This window comes from Gymnoscopelus microlampas (assembly GCF_963454915.1).
Source record: "Gymnoscopelus microlampas genome assembly, chromosome: 9".
Lineage (NCBI taxonomy): Eukaryota > Metazoa > Chordata > Actinopteri > Myctophiformes > Myctophidae > Gymnoscopelus > Gymnoscopelus microlampas.
Window position 1 is genome coordinate 50022910 of NC_139946.1, and position 22847 is coordinate 50045756.

The following is a 22847-nucleotide window of genomic DNA, read 5'->3' on the forward strand; positions in this document are numbered from 1 at the left end:
GTAAAATATTGACAGATGATCAAATCTGTCCTAACTCATCATCAGTTTGTTGTGATGGGCCATAATACTAATACTACAACAACTAATGCTAGTAATAATAATATGTATGAAAACAATAATTGATACAGTAGCAAAAACATAATAATGTAATAATATGTACATACTGTAGGCTGCACATAAACCAAGGTTTTGCTGTAATTTTGTTGCATTTATAATGACCATATGAAGTGTTTTATGTTTAATATGTTAAGTCAAACCAATCACCTATAACCCAAACAGATAACAGAACTACATTAAAGCAAGTAAAATGTATAAAATGACTGAAGGGTTTCAGAATTTTTACTGTTCTAATGTGTTGATATTGACATGACTACTAACTCAGCCTCTATGTAGTTCCTCAAGGCTGGGATCAGTCTCCTTCGCCCCTCCAAGGATGTGTTGAATGTGCTCAGCTCCAACTTATTCAGAACCTCCTCTGACATCTGCAGCATGTAGGCCAGAGCTGAACACTGGATCTCAGAGAGTTCCCCCCCCCTCTTGTTCTCTGACTTCATGTATGTTTGGATGTCCTGATATACTGACTGGTCCTTCATCTCCATCAGACAGTGGAAGATGTTGATACATCTGTCAGGAGAGGCATCAGTGTTCATCTCCTTCAGGTTCTGGATGACTTTCTGGACGCTCGCTGAACTGTTCTCTGTCTGACCCAGCAGGCCTTTCAACAGACGCTGATTGGACTCCAGTGAGAGGCCATGAAGGAAACGCACAAAGAGGTCCAGGTGGCCGTTTTCACTCTTCAGAGCTTTGAGCAAGGCTTTCTTCAGGAGGCCTTCCAGGGACCTGAGCTCACACTGGGAAAAGAATTTCTGAAATGTCTTCTGGAAGAAATGCCTATCATCCAGGAATGTTTCCAATACCTCCATGTTTCTCTCTATGAAACAGTGGAACAGGTAAACTGCAGCCAGAAACTCCTGAATGCTCAGATGAACAAAGCAGTAGACGGGTTCTTCCTTGAAGGAATCACTGTCTTTTTTGAGGATCTCTGTGCACAAGGCTGAGTACTGTGGGGCTTCTTTAACACCAAGACCACATTTTTCCAGGTCTGTTTGGTAGAAGATGAGGTTCCCTGTCTCCAGATGTTCAAATGCTAGTCTGGCCAGCTTCAGAAGAACAGTTCTATCAGCCTCTGTCTCATACTTCTCCCCATCCCTCTTTGCCTGAACTAACAAGAAGTGGCAGTACATCTCAGTCAGGGTCTTGGGCAGCTCTCCTGTCTCGTCTGTCTTCAATATGTTCTGCAGAACTGTGGCAGTGATTGAACAGATGACTGGGACTTCACACATGATGTGTATGCTCTTTGATGCAGTGATGTGTGAGATGATTCTCTTGGCCTGGTTCTCATCACTGAATCTCTTCATGATGTATTCCTTCTTCTTGTCATCACTGAACCCTTTCACCTCTGTCACTATGTTAACAAAGCAAGAAGGGATCTGTTTGGCCGCTGCAGGGCGTGTGGTTATCCAGATGTGAGCACAGCGAAGCAGCTCCCCTTTCATCAGGTTTACCAATAGGACCTCCAGTGAGGTGGGACCAGAGCAGTCATGGTGAGTATTGAAGTCTAGGGTCAGCCGACTTTCGTCTAATCCTTCGAGGATGAACAAAAGTTTGAAGGGACTCTTGTCGTAACTAGAGATTCCTGACTCTTGAAGCGTTGTGAAGATGTAATTAAGAGCCTCTTCCGGGATGCATGTGGCTGCGCCGATGCATTTGTGAATTAGCTGTGCCAAACTAAACCTTTTTCCATGCAGCAAATTTAGCCGGCGGAATTGGAGCACAAATATGAAATGGGGATGTTGCATTTCTGTCGTTGCCCAGTCAGAGATAAACTTGTGCACAAGAAAGGTTTTGCCAACTCCTGCGATACCAATGGACATCACTGTTCTGTGAATGTTTTGTCCAGATGGTGATTTAAAGATTTCACTGAGTTTGATCTCCTGGCCTGTGTTCTTCATCCCCATCTGTGTGACCTCATGCTCACTGCTGACCTCTGTGCTCTCAACTTGTATGACGCTGACATATGTGTAGTTTTCTACAAATTCCTGCTTGTCCCTCACTTGGACTGTACCTTCAGGTACACACGCAAAGGGGTCCTCAACATTTGTTTTGAACTTTTTTTGGTAGAATGAAATCCGTTGCTGTTCACTCCCTTGTGTTTTCACCAGCAAATCTGTAAGAAACAAAACAATTCCTTTTGTTATTGATAGACATTGGAAAAATGTTTATTTTAAGGTCATGAATAACAAAACACACTTGTAAAATCTCCAACTTACGACTGGTATTTTGAATTGTCTGTGTGTGTGTGTGTGTGTGTGTGTGTGTGTGTGTGTGTATGTGTGTGTGTGTGTGTGTGTGTGTGTGTGTGTGTGTGTGTGTGTGTGTGTGTGTGTGTGTGTGTGTGTGTGTGTGTGTGTGTGTGTGTGTGTGTGTGTGTGTGTGTGTGTGTGTGTGCAGAAAGTTAGTGAATCTATGGGTCTACCCAGAATGTATCCTGTTGAAATAAATGGATGAATGTTTACCATCGTCTGGTCTCTGAGAGGAAGCTGCACTGCTCCCTGGAGTATCTGGAACATTACTGACATCTAGGATTACAGGATCACACACACACACACACACACACACACACACACACACACACACACACACACACACACACACACACACACACACACACACACACACACACACACACACACACACACACACACACACACACGCAGTCTTAATGGCAGTCTTTGTCAATACTGCTATTGATCCTTTTATATTATTTGATTTAAAGATGAGCTTATAGAACTGAAATCAAGTTAAGACTCTTGAGTAGAGAAAATACCACTTGAATTAGCGGTTGCTAGCTCTAAACTTATATCTTAGCTATGTGTTTATGCATTTAGCTTTTAGGGCAACACCCTATGTGAACATTTAAACATAAGAGGAACAACTCTTAGTATGTCTTGATATAATCAATGATTTGCATTGCTAAGCTCTTTTAGATTGATGCAAGTCACACTAGAAGTAACAGTTGCTGTTTACTTAGCAGTGTAGTTGGATTGTTCAATTTAAAATTGATGCTTCGATGCAAGATAAATTGTTTCCATCTATTCAATTCTTTCCATCTTGTTAAAGCTGTAAATAAAGACTTAATTACAATTCTCCATCATGCTAAAGATGCTATTAGACTTTCTTACTCCCTCCCATCCTGTCAAAGATTTGAATAAACGTGCTTATACTGCTTTCTAGAGTAGTGGTTCTCAACCTGCGGGCCGGGGGGGGGGGGGGGACTACATGTCAGTAAAGTAACAATTTAAGGACTGTTAAGACATTTTTAATACCTAACAAATAAAATGAAATGAAAAAAGACAATTACTGCATCAAATGTAATCAACAAACTATACTATAAAAACTGGTCAAACATTGGCCAAATTGTCAAATAATATAAGAAATATTCTTGTCTGAAAATAGCTTATAAGCTGATAAGCGAGGCGTTGTGCGCTTGTAAATTGGCTATTTTCACGATATGTATCTGTGGAACGGAGTCAAACGAAATGTAATGCCTCTACTACTACAATTCCAAGTGCTTGTCGGGGTGGGGGTCCCCGGTTCAAATAAGATTATTTTAGGGGTCTCCAATGTTGTAAAGAATGACATTCATATCTTTCCAGTAGAAATACCACATTTATTTGGTAACAAATGCATGTTGTCCCCTGGAGCAGTTGACCAGACCATATGTTTTCTCTCATGACAATACTTTGTATGTACATTTACATTATAATGTACAGTAGGTTATGTTATTTAGAAATATTGACATGATGGATTATAGGTCTACTGTCTAGTAATGCAAAGAAACACATCCACCCTATGATACTTATAATGTTGTTGCGTGTGCTGGCCCTTGTTCTTTTAAACTAAAGTGACAACTACTGTAGGAAAATCATTTAAAAAGCTAAGTGGAGAAAAAAAATCTATTGACATTTGATCTTACCACAACTATCCAACATGTGGGGTTGGTGTTGTTTAAGGGCATCATAAAATGCTGCTTTGACGCGTGTTCCCCCTGGATCTAGTACAGTTGTATACAGTTTCCTCATTTGGTCCTGTCTCGTCTTCTCTGCTTGAATCCCAGTATACAGCTCAGGATGGACCATGATTCCTAAACTGTCTACTATAGGCATCACTGTGACAACCTTTTGAATAAAATCTGCCCTGTGCTGTTTCACAACATGTGCTGTTTGAAACAGAAAAATAGAGTGGTTAATTGGCGGTACATTTATCAGAGAAAATGACATCATTATATCAATGAAAAATAAAGCTCTTTATCTCTACATCCCCACATACATTACAACTGGGGGCATTTATATATTTGCAATAAGATGTTAAGGATATAGACTCAAAGGTAGCACAAGTAAACACCTTACTCAATGGTCAAGTCAAGCATTGAACTATATTACTGACAAAAAACTCACCTTTTGCTTCATCCATTTTTTCTGAAGTCAAGTCGACACCAGCATCCTGTTGTACACAAAGTGTTGTACATAACAGTCATTTTATGATATCATATCATCACTGAACACTATTAAACAATGTTATTACACTGGTTAAATGCTTGATTCTGATTGGTCAATCACTGAATTCAGTGGTCTGTTATTTTTAAATAATGATCCCTGCTATCAATAACAAACCACTGTTATGGATAGAGCCTGAGCTACTGGTTCATATCAGCCCATCCATGGTGATTTGTTTTTGCCGTATCCAACATGGTGGTGCCAAGTAAATAAACACAATGCAATTTACAGCTAAACAGTACACTGAAGAATGATTATGAAAATGTTTGAGGAGAGAAATAGACAATGCAGTACCAGAACATTGATTCATATTTGATTGACACTAACTACCAGATTTCTGCGAGCTGACAGTGTGACACTGGATACGCCTGGCATAATCTAATAGACTACTTTCATACTGTGTGTAATTAAATCCTTTCTAATCAATAAAATCGTTTTCTTGGTATGTTTGGGTCAAATAATGAATTGCTTTATTAAGCAGCCATGTAATAAGTAGTATAATTGACAGTGAGCCGGTCATTGTTGAGAAATCCCCCCCCCCCCCCCCCAGGGTGATAAAGACCCCTCCGCTTTGCATTAGGGTCTATCACCCTGTCCGGTATATTTCTCAACAATGGCTGGCTCACTATCAATTATCCCTTGTTTATGTCTTGTCTTGTCTTGTCTTGTCTTGTATGGTATGGTAGGAAAAATCCCTCAAACTTACCATTGTGTTGCTCAATCAAACCACCAACCACCAACGACCCTGCTTCACCAGATCAGCAACTTGTCTTTTCTCTTTTGTCATGTCAAGTCTGAAATGGAAATAAAAATAAAACCACTTTGTCAGGGAGTGAAAATAGAAACAATGGTGATAAAGACTAGGAACTAGTGGTGCCCCCCCCCCCCCCCCCCCCCCCCCCGCCCCCCCCGCTCCCCCACTCCCCTCGGCCAGGAGGCTAAGGATGTTGAGAATGAACGAATGATGGAAAAAAGAAATTCATATAAAGTTATTCATATAAATATTTTGTGCGTGGGGTGCACAAGCCTCATAGTGAACAGGTTGTTTACAACATGGCACAGAAGCAAACATATTTCTGATTTCTTTGGTGAGCCCAAATCCATTAAGAAAAGCACAGAAGCAACTAGTGTTGATACATCGCCACCTGAATGTGTAAATAGTCTATCGAGTTGTTGACATGAGGGAATTACCATCACCCCAGAGCTCAAGATCACATTTGGAATATTGTAAGGTAAAAAGGTAATAGCTCATTTATTTGGTTGAAAGCTCTATTGTACTGGAATGTGTATTACCCTGGCTATTGGGTTTTGTAAAGAAGAAATTGCTCTCGACTTGTTGTGTATATTAAACACAACATGTTTTGCGCTGTGCCAGACTGTTTATGTCCTGATGGGCTGCCATGCTATAGTCTACTGTATTGTGTTCTGGCCGCTGTGCCAACTGATAATGCTTTAGTTTACTGTAACTGTATTGTGTTCTGAGCACTGCAAGTACATCATCCTAAATAAACCTACATTTAGCACTAACCCTGAATAAAACCAGTAACTCCAGTCTCCTTCTGCAAAGTACATAAGCCAATAAAACAATTAACCACAAGCAGACAGTCACAAAAGTATACTAAACAAACAATGTACTGTGACAAATAATGCATATTTCCATCTCACAGCTTACATGTCCTTAACGCACATGTCAGAGGTGTTCGACAGGCCTAAATGGCAGGATTTCAAAATAATATATTTTGCAAATATTGCAATATGCAATAATGCACAATAAGCCATAGAAGCACAATAGATTGAACTTGAGTGAAAGAAGACCATGCAATTATCAGGATAGGAATCGAACAATTGACGTTCCAAGCTGTCACTGTACTCTTTGAGCTATATGGCCACTGTTGGCGTCTGTTGATGAGCATAAAGTATTTCCTTCTGCCATAGATCAGTGGTTCACAACCATGTAGCTCGAGACCCGTAAGATAAATTTGATGTCTCCCCGGGACTCAAACTTGTGAAAATAGCTTATCTACAAGCTCACAACGCTTTGCGATACGAAAGGTTGTGAGCTTGTAGATCGGCTATTTTCACAAGGACGTACATGACATACATTGAAAATAAATACTCACAAAATAGCATTTCATGTTTTTGAATGATTGCTATAGCTATATAGTTTTTACACAGAAAGGACAGTTGATTAAAATGATGAGGGTTGTGCATGTTGGTGGTACATGAAACTGGAGCTAGCAGCTGTGTGTGTGTGTGTGTGTGTGTGTGTGTGTGTGTGTGTGTGTGTGTGTGTGTGTGTGTGTGTGTGTGTGTGTGTGTGTGTGTGTGTGTGTGTGTGTGTGTGTGTGTGCGCGCGTGCGTGTGCGTGTGCGTGCGTGCGTGTGCGTGTGTGTGTGTGTGGTCACTGAAAAGTCTGTAGAAACCTTCAACTTGACCACAACCCTATTCCTTGTAACAAACACTTGCCTCTCTGCAGGTCTCTGTACAAATGTTTCAATGTCAACTGTAGATGCAGTATGAGGATATTATTGTGTCATATCACCAGCTGTTACTCATAAGCTGGTGAACAAATGCAAAATCTTAATGAGCAGTTTCAGGAGCACAAGTTTATTGAAATGTCACGTAAACTGTTTCTTATTTGAAATCAAAACCACCTCCAGGACAGTAACTCTATGCATTTTAGACCACATGTAGGCTACTTGGGACAAAAACTATGCAATTGAATGCAAATTAATGTAAATAGTCAGTGAATATGATATTGTTGCTACATTTAACATGACCAGGGACGGTGTTCGGTTAAAAGATTCAGTGCCGCCGTGTTGGGAAGAAGAGGGGAAAGCAAGTAACTGCTGTCAATAGTCCATGTAATCTGCCACGAACGCACGTCCAAAATGTTCTTATGAAGTGCTTCTAAATTGTTCCAGTGTGTTCTTGTCAATGTATTCCGTGCTGTTTATTATGGTGTTTATTTACTCCATAGGGAGGTTCTGTTCACCCGTGAGCCACAACGTCCGTGTCTGTGGTGTGCATGAGTGTGCAACAATGCTAGACTGCCTGGGATCAGTTCACTTTACGGGTTGAGATCTGGTTTAGACCAGATACAGAAACGGCCTTTGTGCGTGCCTATTTGTGTGTGTACAAAATTACCGGATACAGTAGGCGGGCTCTACACAGGATTGGATCACTGAGCAGTAAATAGACCCCCCCCCCTCAACCAACCAAACCACACACTCTTAACATGAGGAGCACTGGCAGCGACAAATTCAATTCCACCGACATTCTAAACATGTTTGTGGTTGGCCCAGACTGACACATGATTAGGATAATTAATTTAGGTGTGAGTCATAGTTATGTTTAATCAAATTTAAAACAAAATGTATTTGTTGAATTTAATATTGATATTGAAGTTAAGATTAACACATCTGTGGTACATAGACAATTTTATTTCATTGTTCTCTATATTATAACAAGTGCTTTATGTGCTTGCAATGAGGAGGTCAAGGTTCCGGAAAGAACATCAAGCCACTTTCACCCCTAAACATGACTATACTAGTGGTCAATAAAGGCTCCGTCAGATAATCAAAACCTGACATGGAAAAACATGTGCTGAATGAAAGCTATGATGTTATTTTTTGTTTATCTAGCTGTTGAGAGATTTTTCATAATCCTTGGGCCATTGATGCCATTGTATGAGTATAAATACTGTGAAAGTGAAAGTCAGTGACAACAGGAGTCAGTGAAAACATCATCCCTACTTAATACATGATTAAAGAGGGTTTTGGACAGATTCAAGTGTTAGCCTGTTGTTGTGGTGTTTAACCTTTAAGATAAACTCATGTGGGCTTTGTATAGGATCAGTGCTATTATGTTATACTGTGGTGTTTGCTGCACAGTAGCACACTGCAGAGTCTAGTAGAACTCTCCCCAGCTCACTCCAGGACAAAGTTCAAGTTCAGTGCATCAGGCCTGCTGGCACTGAAACCCATCTCACTGTGTGGCTCCACAATCCCTTTGACAAGAGATGTGTAGGACTGTTACCTTCATGACATGTTACTTGACGTTACATTGTCACACACACATTTGTGAACAAACTTTTAGGCTTCGTAAACACATATTCCACAGAGCAGATATGACAAATAATGTAAATAGACAACACAATGACTGACATATTTAATTTCATACTTTCATTTTTTTATCAGTAGTGGAAGTAGCCGATCTACAAGCTTACGGATTGCAATGCGCCTATTTTCACTATTTTTATAAAATATTTGAAAAGGTATGAACATATTTTTACATGGAAGCAACTATGACAAAATAATTGTGATTATCTCAAATTATTATGATTATTTAGCACCATTTTTGTGTAGTGTGTAGAGGCTGACCTTGCATTCTATCACATTGAATGAACCCTATTTGATTGGCTCTAGACACCGACCTCATACATAAACTAATATATGTACAGGTACAGTCACATGGCACAACAACTGAGCTAATACATATTTATGAGAGCAGTGACACATAGACTCCACCCTGTCAGGGCAAACACTGATATAAAATAAAAGGCATTGGTCAAGTATTTTAGTCCATTTTATATTTTTATGCAACAGCTAATTCCACAACCACAATATACCAGCGGGAACATTTTAAATGAATCATTGTTATAAATATTATACTCAACTATTGTTTTTTTCCCTGGTGTATTATTTACCAACACACTGAGTTTTGTACACAAGAACGAAGGGATTCTACTGTTGCGCCTCAGCCTTAAACGGCCAGTCCGGTGCGTCACAAGGGTAGGAACAATAGATGCAGAAGAGATGAACGCTGGAGCAACACGGACAATTTAAGTCTTTTATTTTTCAACACCGAGTTTTGTGTTTGTGAGTGTTATGTATTCCACTTTGGAAATCATGATCTCTATTTAACTCCTTAGCTCATCATTAGATGGAATTGAATCAACAGGGACATACACCCATGTATGGGTCCTACAAGCTGTAATTATTAATAATTAAGAAATACTATATTTTAAAGAGTGAAAAATCAACTAAAGTCATTATTAGTGCAAGTTCAATCACATTTCATTTGAATGAAAATAACTTGTGGGCAAAATGCATAAAATCTCTGATCTGTGAATCGAATGTGATTAAAGGTAGGGTAAGTGATATCTTTTGGTTAAAACAAAAAGTATTTTGTTAAAAGGTTAAAGCACTATATTCTGATAGTAATCATTGCTATAGAAAAAAAAAACGGTAGGTGTCAAAATCTCAGCCAATCAGGAGAAAGTACCCATTTTTAAGCTTCATTCTTATATTGTTCCAGTTCCAATTTTGCCTGCTCATTTCTTAGTGTCATCACTTCCAATTTCACTTGTTTAATCTATATCCAGATTGAGTTCTCTATCCGGATTGGATAAAATTGGAAATGAAACTGAAACGAAAATGCATTTTCTGTTTTATAAAGAGCTGGAGAGACAAGGAGACTCCTTTTACTGAACAAACACTCTATAGCAATGAGTTCTATCAGAATATAGAGCTATTTAACACTTATTTTAACCAAAGACAATCACTTACTGTACCCTACCTTTAATGTGACCCCTACTTCAGTCAGTGAAGTCCAGGGCTGAATGTGACATATTGAGACCTACAGCATACAACTAAATATTGGTAATTTGCCAACACATTATTTTGTGAAATAAATGGGTTATATTTGACAGATAGTTATACTATTCTTATAATATATTAAAATACAATCATCCTTAACCTCCAAGTTAAATTCATTATTTCCGTGGACTTAAAAATAATTTTTGGACTTAAAAATATATATTTTTTTGGATGGCCTTCTTGCCCTGGCATTTGGCCTTTGTGCCCTGCAAAAAAATGACAACACCAAAGGCCAAGTGGCCTTGCCCCTAAAATGACGAAATTCCAGGCCTGGTCGAGACTCAAAAAATCCAGGTCAATATTCTATTTATTTTATAATCATTCAGTGGTCAGGCTTTGATACAGAGTATACGTGTGCATTCTTGTATTTATCAAGGCTGTCAAGTCATATGTGTTTCTGTCTCCAGATGGAGGGATATCGATATGGTCTTCCTGTTTCAGGAAAACAGTAGGTGCTCTACTGTACACATAGCTTAAGGTTGGTGCTTGCTCTGCTTTTTGGGGGATTCTGACATTTGCCCTGTTTTGGGGGATTCTGAGTCCCTATGGTTCGGAGATGTGCTTTATCAGAGTACCTAAAAGCAGATCCAATTCATCGCCAAACCATAATAAATATATTGCTCATTTTATATTCAATAAATATATCTTATCCTTCATGATTTGTTTTTTCTATTTATGAGTTGTCCTGACAGAAACTTAATATTTGCCAGCTTTTTTGCCAAGGTGTGGTTGTGTGTGGAGGGTAACTCCACACCCTCCACACAAGGGTGGAGGGGTTTTTCTTCAGATTAGGTTGATTTCATAGACGTGTGGCCTCTAGTCTACATGAACATAATAGCATTGTTTCACGACTACATAATTCAAACCTGTTGGGTCAGGTTCAGACAGGCTGGCTGGCTGGCTGACCTACTACTGCCTTATGTGGCTGGCTGGCTGGCTGGCTGGCTGGCTTCCTACTGCCTTATGCTGCCTTATTACTGACTCCCTACTGCCGTATGCGACTGGCTGCCTGGCTGGCTGGCTGGCTGGCTGACTATTGCTGCCTTATTACTGACTCCCTACTGCCGTATGCGGCTGGCTGGCTGGCTGGCTGACTTCCTACTGCCTTATGCTGCCTTATTACTGACTCCCTACTGCCTTATGTGGCTGGCTGGCTGGCTGACTTCCTACTGCCTTATGCTTCCTTATTACTGACTTCCTACTACCTTATGTAGCATTAAGCTCACTTATTGCTGACTCCCTACTTCCTTATGCAGCGTTAAGCTAACGTATTACTGACTCTCTACTGCCTTATGCAGCCTTATGCTCACTTATTACTGACTTCCTACTACCTTATGTAGCATTACGCTCACTTATTACTGATTCCCTACTTTTAAAAAGCTGAAGGCTAGAAACCGTTTTAAAAAGTCGCCTCAAGAATTACATTTTAGGTCTAGGGAGAAAAAAGGCAAGCTTCTATATTTTAGCTTAAAAAAACTGATATAGAGATTAAAAAGCCGATTTGCATAGAGATTACATTGAAAATAAAAGATGATGATGAAGAGTATCATTTGGATATGTATAACTTTCACTCCACTACATTTCTAGGAAGGGAAAACGTGCATTATGAATTAACCACTATATAGACCAATTATTTGTTTACCAACATTGAGACTGGATGCACAGGTGATTGTTTCATGCAATCAATTCCTAACATATTGTTTCGGGGTGCGCTGGTTTCAGTTCATTCAACCTCCTCTTGTGTGTTGGCTGTAGTGAGGCGCATCCTAGCGAGACATTAGTACTTGGAAATAGAGATAGGATCCTGCCCTAGTAGTGAACGTTCTTGAAATGATGACACAAAGGTATGAATTAAAAAAGGTAGGTCCAAAAATAACGATTTTTAGTAACCTCTGCTGGTCACTACCGTCATTGCAGGTCTTCAGTGGAGTCCTACATTACCCAGAATTCCATTTGTTTTCACCGGAAGGCGGAAGCGTATCAAAAAGCGTTCTTTTTGTTGTTTTATACTATCTGCGGATCATTTCTCTTAGCCAGAAGAGCTTTAGTTAACGTGAGCTGTGTTTTCTTTTGCTGTTGTTTTTCCATCTTCAAATCCATTAATGCCATAAAAAGAGCGTAAAATTCCTTTTTGTTACTAGAGTTCCTGGCCAAACAGGAAACGGCTGCATTTCCATTTCTGTTTTCCGGCCATTTTCGCGGGAAAGACGCCCCACTCCACTTTCAATAGAAAATATGTTTATAAAAGGCTTTCGGGGGTGAAATTCATGGAGTGGGTGTTGTGAAACATTTGCCACTCACAAAAGATATACAATTTAACTTTAGTTTTTTTCAAAAAGTGACCTAGTATAACTTTAAAATAGCTTTGGATCTACGTACTTTCAGTAGCACAAACAACAACAACATGATACCGGATGCAGCGAGCTCTTAGCACGGAATGAGTCTAACTTGGCACTTCCGGTAGTTCTTTCACAATAAAGGTTACAACAAATACACGCAATATGCAATATGCAATGAAACTGTAAATTAGTAAGTCCCCGTTTTAACTATTTATGAAATTATATGAAAATGAAATAAATCACAACAGCCCTATGGGCCTCACAGCCTTGCCTCACATCTCGGCAAGCCTTACTTACTTACTTAAGTACGGTACTTAAAGTTCCAGTTCACACATCCAAACTTGGTCATATAAATATAAATGTTTGATCAATAATGCCCCTGTATTTTTCTTGCCCAAAAAACATCTATAAAGTGTAAAGCATCTTGGCTCTGTCTGTGCCCTCATTAACAATTCCAGGATGCCACGCTTGCAGAAACAACCCCTCATGAATATACTAATGTGCCACACCCCAGGAATCAACATGCATACCCCCCCCCCACACACACACACACACACACACACACACACACACACACACACACACACACACACACAGACACACACATCTCGGTCACACATGTATTAGTATGGCAAAATGCCATAACAGGGCTCAACATTTTGAATATAGTTTTTAATGTATGTTTATTATCATTTAAGTTAGTTCAAAATGAATTGCAATGTAAATATTGTAACCTAGTTTTGCCATAATGTTACAATGTAGGCAGTGATAGAATACAGGTTGTGTTCTGTGCAAACAGCTGCAGTGTAGCGGAAGAAGAGTCTACAGACAGCGTGGTATGTGGTGAAATTCGTGTGTGTGCGTGCGTGCATGTGCGTGTATGCGTGAAGTATACATTGTCTCACCAGCTGTGTTTGAAGTATGCCCTGTCTGTCTGTCTGTCGGTCTGTCTGTGGCGTTGTGTGAGAATTGTAGGAGTTAGGCTAAAGTGACAGTTTTAGTGCTACCATGATGATGCAGCCTACATAACTGTGAAATATATGTTTTTTTATTGGGTGGGGTAGGTCTACGCTACAGTATTTTAACATCAGTTATAATGGTGGAACTTGGAGAGCCAAACATTTGTTTAGGTGCAACTTGGTGTAAAAATGTTGACAACCACTGATTTAAGCAATCACTGTTCTCAGGACAGAGAAGAGAGATAGGGTCAGGGACAGAGAAGAGAAACAGAGATACTTTTTTTTGCACTTTTTGAGAAATGATACAAAGAAACATATTTTGTTTTCCAGTCTCCACTCATACTTCAAACTTCAGCGTGTAACCACAAGAGAGAGAGAGCGAGGAGGGGAAATTCCAGCATAATTATATCCACATCCTCTCCATCTGGTCCTCTCCTTTATGTGCATGGGGGAGGGGTTTCCAGACTGACACACACACACACACACACACACACACACACACACACACACACACACACACACACACACACACACACACACACACACACACACACACACACACACACACACACACACACACACACACACACACACACACACACACACACGCTAAAGCTAAGACAGACAGACAGACAGACAGACAGACAGACAGAAAGGCAGTGGTGGATACTGACCATGATACTGTCATGGTAGCTACTGACCATGCTACTGACATGAAAGCTACTGACCATGATACTGACAAGATAGCTACTGACCATGATACTGACATGATAGCTACTGACCATGCTACTGACATGAAAGCTACTGACCATGATACTGACAAGATAGCTACTGACCATGACACTGACATGGCAGCTACTGACCATGATACTGACATGATAGCTACTGACCATGCTACTGACATGAAAGCTACTGACCATGATACTGACAAGATAGCTACTGACCATGATACTGACATGATAGCTACTGACCATGATACTGACATGGCAGCTACTGACCATGATACTGACATGGCAGCTACTGACCATGATACTGACATGATAGCTACTGACCATGATACTGACATGATAGCTACTGAGCATGATACTGACATGATAGCTACTGACCATGACACTGACATGGCAGCTACTGAGCATGATACTGACATGATAGCTACTGAGCATGATACTGACAAGATAGCTACTGAGCATGATACTGACATGATAGCTACTGACCATGACACTGACATGGCAGCTACTGAGCATGATACTGACATGATAGCTACTGACCATGACACTGACATGGCAGCTACTGAGCATGATACTGACATGATAGCTACTGAGCATGATACTGACATGGCAGCTACTGAGCATGATACTGACATGATAGCTACTGACCATGACACTGACATGGCAGCTACTGACCATGATACTGACATGATAGCTACTGACCATGATACTGACATGATAGCTACTGAGCATGATACTGACATGATAGCTACTGACCATGACACTGACATGGCAGCTACTGAGCATGATACTGACATGATAGCTACTGAGCATGATACTGACATGATAGCTACTGAGCATGATACTGACATGATAGCTACTGACCATGACACTGACATGATAGCTACTGAGCATGATACTGACATGATAGCTACTGAGCATGATACTGACATGATAGCTACTGACCATGACACTGACATGGCAGCTACTGAGCATGATACTGACATGATAGCTACTGACCATGACACTGACATGGCAGCTACTGACCATGATACTGACATGATAGCTACTGACCATGATACTGACATGATAGCTACTGAGCATGATACTGACATGATAGCTACTGACCATGACACTGACATGGCAGCTACTGAGCATGATACTGACATGATAGCTACTGAGCATGATACTGACATGATAGCTACTGAGCATGATACTGACATGATAGCTACTGACCATGACACTGACATGATAGCTACTGACCATGACACTGACATGGCAGCTACTGAGCATGATACTGACATGATAGCTACTGACCATGACACTGACATGGCAGCTACTGAGCATGATACTGACATGATAGCTACTGACCATGATACTGACATGGCAGCTACTGAGCATGATACTGACACAATAGCTACTGACCATGATAGCAATAACTGAAGCAATATGTTTGACTTTGATCAATCTCCTTTAAGCCCATATGGGTTGCCTGGGCAACAGGAACGATGCATGACACTTACCATGTCATTATTGGCAGAAATGTTAATTAATTTTAGAAATAGCAGATCTACAAGGACACACCACATCACAATGACAGCTTGTAGATAGTTATTTTTGTGTGACATTTAGTCATATTTCTGTTACGACTAGTCGTATGACTAAAGTATAAAATAGGGATAAAGTGATAAGCATCTAATCAATCAATTAGGGTAGGATTATTATTGTTTGCCATACTTAGATATCTAGACATAACTATTTGCAACACCCATGCAGAGTTTGCTGTTTAATGTTCTTCAGATAGCTAGCAACCATTCTAAACCATTTTGTGATAGAAACCAGGAAGACATACAGTCCTCTGTTGTGCTGCTCACCACAAAAATGTTTGGGCGGCCCAGTTCTGTGTGTGTGTGTGTGTGTGAGAGAGAGAGAGAGAGAGAGAGAGAGAGAGAGAGAGAGATTTGGTGTAAGAACAAAGATTGCGTGCATGCGTGCGTGTGTGCGTGCATAATTGTTGGCTGGTTGACAGGCCAGGCCAGGATGTGCTTTTCACAGCACATTGTGCTGTGAAAAGTCTCAGCCAAAAACATTTAGAGGTTTTTGCAAATATGCACAACTTACTCTTTAAACAAGTATTCTCAGCACAAAAATACATGTAAAGTAATATTTGCGGATCAATTTGTACATTTGACATTTTCCGCTATGTGTCAGTTTGTGAGCAATGTAAAATGTGTGATTTCTCTCCTATTTGTTTGCATATTGTTTTCCACAACTTAAACAAAACAAAAAACATGTTGTTATAGCCTATAGTGAAATATGTGTGGATCATAGTACACAGTTGCCTTGTCTTGTGTGGGTTCCATCTATTGAATTACATTTCAATCCAAACTTCTATAAAACACATCTGCATCTGCAATGAGGATTATTAGCCACAGAGTTGTAAACATCCAAGATAGACTTACCACGAGCTATATGAAAAACAGTGATGTATGATCCTGTAGAAGCCTTAAGTCCACAAGAGATCAAACTAGTTTGGAAAAAAACATGTTTTTTTTATGCAATCTCTCCAGAGAGAAAGTTGGCTCCCGCAGTTTGCAAATGCTTCTGCCTTCCTGTCTGTAATTCAGCAACTGTGGCTCTGAAATCCTTCCCTCATTCACTACTCCCACTCACAATCTAGACCAGAGCTTCTCAAACTATGGGTCGGGACCCTAAGTGGGTTCACGGGAAGGTGACATTGGGGTTGCACATTGACACATGAAAAAGGAAGGATTATTTTCCCATTGAAGGAGAGATCCACCCTTAAATGGTATTTGCTTTGATGTGTACCAGGGGCAGTTGACTTTTTTCATTGAAGCCCCTGTTGTCTTTTGATTTAGCTGCCGTTCATGCAGAACGACATGGAGCTGGTTGCTTGTTTCTCTCACAGAATCTGGCAACACCGAGGACTATCTTCCACGTCGAGACGCCCCACTCTGTCGAGACACATACAATGCATGTCCTTAATACCACCACTTTTACTGAAAAGCATCCCATGTTCTGGAGCCTTGAGTAAAATAAATGATAACTACACGCGGCCCATACATAACTACACAACCCATCCATATGATAGTTAGCCTACAGTACTCACAAACAATTAGAGTGTGTTGCTCTTATAAGTAGGATGCAGGCTAAAGCACATCCTACCATCTCCACTGGAGATGATGTATTGGACCTATTACAAATCTGGACATGAGCAGTAGAGGAATATTATGAAAGGGTCAAGTATGAACATGATTACATACAAAAATGAGTGTGCATGCAATCAGAACTTTGGTTTGCTAAAGTAAAGAAAACAAGGATAGGCTATAATGATCTGAGAATGCATTGTTTTAGGCTAGATCTATAGGCTGTATGAGGATGGCATAACAGGATATGTCTAACTTACAGTATACATTATCAAAGGCTGTAATTTGCGTACTGTGTGTATGCAAATATAGGTTGTTATTGTAACAGCAAAATAATTCAGTGTTTTTAATAACAGCTATGTATGACCCGGTGAACACTTTGAAAGGTCAGTGAAAACAATAACTGAAGCAATATGTTTGACTTTGATCAATCTCCTTTAAGCCCATATGGGTTGCCTGGGCAACAGGAACGATGCATGACACTTACCATGTAATTATTGGCAGAAATGTTAATTCATTTCAAAAATAGCAGATCTACAAGGACACACCACATCACAATGACAGCTTGTAGATAGTTATTTTTGTGTGACATTTAGTCATATTTCTGTTACGACTAGTCGTATGACTAAAGTATAAAATAGGGCTAAAGTGGTTAATATAAGCATCTAATCAATCAATTAGGGTAGGATTATTATTGTTTGCCATACTTAGATATCTAGACATAACTATTTGCAACACCCATGCAGAGTTTGCTGTTTAATGTTCTTCAGATAGCTAGCAACCATTCTAAACCATTTTGTGATAGAAACCAGGAAGACATACAGTCCTCTGTTGTGCTGCTCACCACAAAAATGTTTGGGCGGCCCAGTTCTGTGTGTGTGTGTGTGTGTGTGTGTGTGTGTGTGTGTGTGTGTGTGTGTGTGTGTGTGTGTGTGTGTGTGTGTGTGTGTGTGTGCGTGCGTGCGTGCGTGCGTGCGTGCGTGCGTGCGTGCGTGCGTGCGTGCGTGCGTGCGTGCGTGCGAGAGAGAGAGAGAGAGAGAGAGAGAGAGAGAGAGAGAGAGAGAGAGATTTGGTGTAAGAACAAAGATTGCGTGCATGCGTGCGTGTGTGCGTGCATGATTGTTGGCTGGGTGACAGGCCAACAGGATCACTAACAAGCAGTTAGAGGGGGAGCTGGGAAAGAGAGAGAGAGAGAGAGAGAGAGAGAGAGAGAGAGAGAGAGAGAGAGAGAGAGAGAGAGAGAGTTTGTGTAAAAACAAAGATTCAACATTTGCATAGATGTACAGTATTTTCAACTTTATGGAAAAAGCATTGTATGTGTCTTACATTGCTCTCCACAACACATTGTGCTGTGAAAAGTCTCAGCCAAAAACATTTAGAGGTTTTTGCAAATATGCACAACTTACTCTTTAAACAAGTATTCTCAGCACAAAAATACATGTAAAGTAATATTTGCGGATCAATTTGTACATTTGACATTTTCCGCTATGTGTCAGTTTGTGAGCAATGTAAAATGTGTGATTTCTCACCTATTTGTTTGCATATTGTTTCCACAACTTAAACAAAACAAAAAACATGTTGTTATAGCCTATAGTGAAATATGTGTGGATCATAGTACACAGTTGCCTTGTCTTGTGTGGGTTCCATCTATTGAATTACATTTCAATCCAAACTTCTATAAAACACATCTGCATCTGCATTGAGGATTATTAGCCACAGAGTTGTAAACATCCAAGATAGACTTACCACGAGCTATGAGATGAAAAACAGTGATGTATGATCCTGTAGAAGCCTTAAGTCCACAAGAGATCAAACTAGTTTGGAGAAAAACATGTTTTTTTTATGCAATCTCTCCAGAGAGAAAGTTGGCTCCCGCAGTTTGCAAATGCTTCTGCCTTCCTGTCTGTAATTCAGCAACTGTGGCTCGGAAATCCTTCCCTCATTCACTACTCCCACTCACAATCTCTAGACCAGCATGACTTTTTTTTACATCACTGATATAAAAACAGAGATAGGCCTTTTCTAGTTATTCATGTTAAATTATTCTCTCATTGTTTGTTTATTATTAAAATAACTGACTCATTTGATGCATGTATTATTTGAATTAGCAACCTATAATAATCTTTTTAATTATTATCTCAATTATCTCATTCATCATTTGAATTATCTTGTTCTTTTGGTATCATATTCAATATTATTTTGTTGTGTTGCTGTTAGCAATCTTAAAATATCGTATAACAGACAGAAACTATAAGATTGGTGTAAAAAAATACAAATTTCTCTTGAAAGCAGGACATCAACACGCCCATCAGACTGATGATGGCCCATCAGTCATACTGTGTTTTGACATTCAAATAATGTTGTAATCTATCATCCACCATGTCTGTGTGACTTACACACAGTTCAATAGAATATAGTTCTATAACTATATGAACTATAATATTCATATAGTTGACTACATATTACACTATGTCTAGTATGTCTAGTAACATTTAAATATGTATTATGTTAATGTGTATGAATTCTGTCAATAAAAAAACAGTAAAACACACACTAATCAGCATCTTTAGACATCCATAACAGTTCACAACAAGATTTAACAGAGTGTAGTAAACTATATTGTTACTATTGAGCTGTGTGTACAGTAAGTCACACATACACAGTGGATGATATTACATTATTTGAATGACAAAACACAGTCTGACTTATGGGCCATCAGTCTGATATCCTGCTTTCAGGGAGAACATTTTTCCAATGACAAAACACAGTAGTTTCTACACCAGTCTTGTTAAAACTGTTTAAAAGTAGAAATTAATATACTGCATAATGAATACATTTTAATGTACCAAAGTATCACATTTCTGCTTTCTTTTCACAGTGTTTTCATTGTGGTCCAGCAGCGCTGAATGGAAGAGCTGACCCATCATTCTCATCTAGCTGAACTGTTGGTATTTCATCGATGCAACTATGGAATTAATACTAGTAAAAAAGACATTTGTAATTGCAGATTTAGCCTGTACTGAGTCTGTGTAATAGATAATGCGGTTAGGTCACAGAATGGATTTCCATTCATATTCTCAACACATTGCTGCTACAGAAACTGTACACTGATGACACTGACATGGAGATAGGAGTGAAATGTGTGTCTGTCTCACACAACCATATCGTCGCTGTCGGGCAGAAACCTCTTACTAATGCCCTATGCTTGATCATAAGTCAGCGTCACACAAAAGCATCTGAAAAATCTGTTTCTAATTAACCCATTATTAAGACCTGAGGTCGCTTCTAAAAAAAAACAGTTTTTTGGAAAAAAATAGCAGATGTACAAGCTCATAGCGCGGCACTCGGTGCCGTGCTATGAGCTTGTATATCTGCTATTTTTGAATAGCCAAGAAATCTAAAATCACACAGATGCGTTCCCGGTCTTAAAGGGTTAATTCAAATGCTACGGTGCCTCATCATCGTCTCGGGTTATCTTTCTGCTATTGAAGCTATTGTTATTGAAGTACATCAAATGGCATGAATGCACAGAGACGATTCACCATATCACCTGGTATCACAACACAACTAAGGCCTTAAAAATAAGGCTCCAGACATTCCAAAACAAACTAGTAAGGCTACTTCTTGGCCTTACACATACAACCCATCTAAACCCTGCTCATTTTGCTAGGGTCGGATGGCTCAGGGGTGAGGACAGAGTACAGAACTTGCAATGGGCCTGGTCTGCAAGATACACCACGACATTGGGTTACCCATGTACCTGTCAAAATACTTCATAAACATAAATGAAGTCCACAATCACAACACCAGAGGCAGCTCCACTGATCATGTCCAACCCAGATTTGGCACAAACAAGGGAATGAACTCGTTCTCATGCTATGCAACAAAAATGTGGAATGCCCTACCAAAAGGAGTAAAGGAGTGTAAAACCCTACTCACTTTTAAAACCTTCGGGAGGCTATAATTCAGCTGGCCCCTGTTAAAGTATTAACCTACCCCCCCCCCCCCCCCCTCCTCGAACTGTGTAATGTACTTTTTTTGTTGTTTTTCATACCAGTAACTTGTAAACTGATTGTATGTTGTTCTGCATAGTAGTATATCTGTCTGTTTTCTTAAATGTCATCATGATTTGAGTGCGTGGGGATCTCATTTGAAACAAGCCGTTGTGCTTTTATGGGCGATCCAGTTTAGAGGACCTTGTATTGTTAACAGTACTTTCATGTACTTTTCCCATGTCTTTCTAAATAAAGTACTTCAATCAATCAATCAATCACTCAATCCTCATCATCGTCTTGGGTCATCTTTCTAATTAATTAACGACACACGTTAAGGTGCATGAGGCACCATAGCATGTTAATTCATTAGAAAGATGAGGCGTTAGTGGCTCACCCCTAACATTTTAGTTTGTCTGCCTGCCCGTCTATAGAATTACTTCAAAATTGAGTATCACTCTTGCTTGTCAACTGTAAAAAAAAAAAAAAAAAAAAACTTGGAATAAGGATGGAAATGGTGCTCAGTGTGCAAAAATGCAAACAAAAACATAATAAACACAAATTGTAAACACTTCATGTAAAATACTACTGCAATGCATTTCTTATGTCATCATATAAGGCCAATGCATTAGATATATATTTTTGTTAAATAACATAGGCCTATTATCTCACAACGTGAGCTTGTAGATTGGCTATTTTGAAATAGCCAATGTATACTGTAGGGTTTAAGTGATTTCTATACGCTATATAAACTCCCACTTTGAGAACCACTGCTCTGGTATGAAATAGAACTGAATATTTTCTGTTTTCTTGATAATGTACATGAATGTAATTGAGCTCAAAATATTTGCCTTTTGGACTGAACTTAACATATTTTTTTAACCATTCTATAATTCTTCTTGAATAAACTACAACTCAATGACAAACATATAATAATCTCCGGCATCGTTGGCTTGATCGCAGTGAGACTGAGCACACACACTCCCTGGATGCCAGAGCAGAACCTCTGCCCCAAATCTTTCACATGGGCCTGTTATAGTGCCACCAGGAGGCCGAATTTTGCTAAACACATTTTTTGACAGTACTTCGGCCTCCAGATTTTGTCCAAACATCACGCAAATCAGTACACAGTATCTCTATATAGTCATTAAACCAAACAGGTCTTTCAGATTTTTCATATTCCATCATGATTGGCTAAGATTGGCTTCCAAACTTTGCAGGACTGCTCCATTTTGAACAAAATGCTTCAAATCATGAACACAGTGTGCGATTTCCGTGAAATGTTGCACGCACATTCCCACTAGGCCGAGGAAGATATGACACTTGAACATTTTCAAATCAGCCTCATGGTGGCGCTATAACATGCTGATTTGTGTTTTTATCTATAACTGCACCCATCTGCGTAAA

General features: G+C 39.6%; 1 protein-coding gene and 1 long non-coding RNA gene across 2 annotated transcripts in view; both read right to left on the reverse strand.

Annotated features, from left to right (window-relative positions):
* Positions 1–22847, reverse strand: part of LOC311052606 (ribonuclease inhibitor-like) — a 436715-nt gene that overhangs the window by 97022 nt on the left and 316846 nt on the right. The window lies entirely within an intron of this gene.
* On the reverse strand, positions 4063–5413 carry LOC311051963. Its single transcript, XR_014601449.1, has 3 exons — positions 5323–5413; positions 4518–4563; positions 4063–4279 (listed from the first exon to the last, which is right to left on the reverse strand). It is a non-coding gene; the product is annotated as an uncharacterized lncRNA (long non-coding RNA).